Raw genomic sequence first — 892 nt, 5'->3', positions numbered from 1 at the left:
CTTGTTCTCTTTCCCTTCTCCCTCATCTGCTATCTCCTGTTTCTGTCTCTGGCCTGCTGCCTTCGGTGTCTCTGGGGCAAATAAATCTTAATGCTGAAGACTTGGTCTTAGGGGTCCTGAGCTGGTACTTTTCCTTATAACTACTTTTAAAAAAAATTCAGGTGTATGATACTATTCTAGTCTATGTTTCTCTGGTGTCCTTGAGAGGATTAAAAACAAAAACAAACAGACAATAAAATCCTGTGTGTAACTGCTCAGTGAGAACCGTGTGTAGAATGGAAAAGAATCTTTGATATTAAGCTCTGATGCTCCTTAGTATAAGAATGTCATCCTTGCATGATATTTCATCGTGCACATCTGAGGCAGAATTTTTATCGAGTTTCTAGGTAAATAACGAAAGACACTGTGCATCGAGCACACTACATGGTTGTTTTGACACAGTAGGGCGTCTATAAACATGGTTTCCCTTAGTTATAACAACTTCAAGTTACCTTATATAGTTCCTAGTTTTCCAGAAAAGAAACTCTGCCCAGGAAGAGGCCAGACTATTCCAAGTCTGACTCCAGAGGTTACAATCTTTAATGTGCTAGTCAAGCCCTGAGGTGGGCACAGAGGGCAGGAGAAGCTGGGATGGAGAAGTTGCACCAGAGCTGGCTGGCGCTACTGACAGGACTGTCCTGGCTTTTCTCTGTCCCTTTTGTTGGTATAGGTAGAGACACTCTCCATCGTTTGCTTCAGTTCAGCCGAGCTTCATGGTGAGGCTGATATGTTTGATGACACGGGCGCTTGGCATTAAAAATAGAACAACCATGTCTGTTTTCAAAGGGGCGCAGTGAGCTGCTGGTCTTTCAGCCAAAGTACTTTTGTTCCCTTGCGGCCACCCAAGGGGAAA

This window comes from Rattus norvegicus, chromosome 14 (genome assembly GCF_021556685.1).
Source record: "Rattus norvegicus strain SHRSP/BbbUtx chromosome 14, alternate assembly SHRSP_T2T, whole genome shotgun sequence".
In the NCBI taxonomy this organism is placed as follows: domain Eukaryota; kingdom Metazoa; phylum Chordata; class Mammalia; order Rodentia; family Muridae; genus Rattus; species Rattus norvegicus.
Note: the sequence above shows the minus strand (reverse complement) of the source record.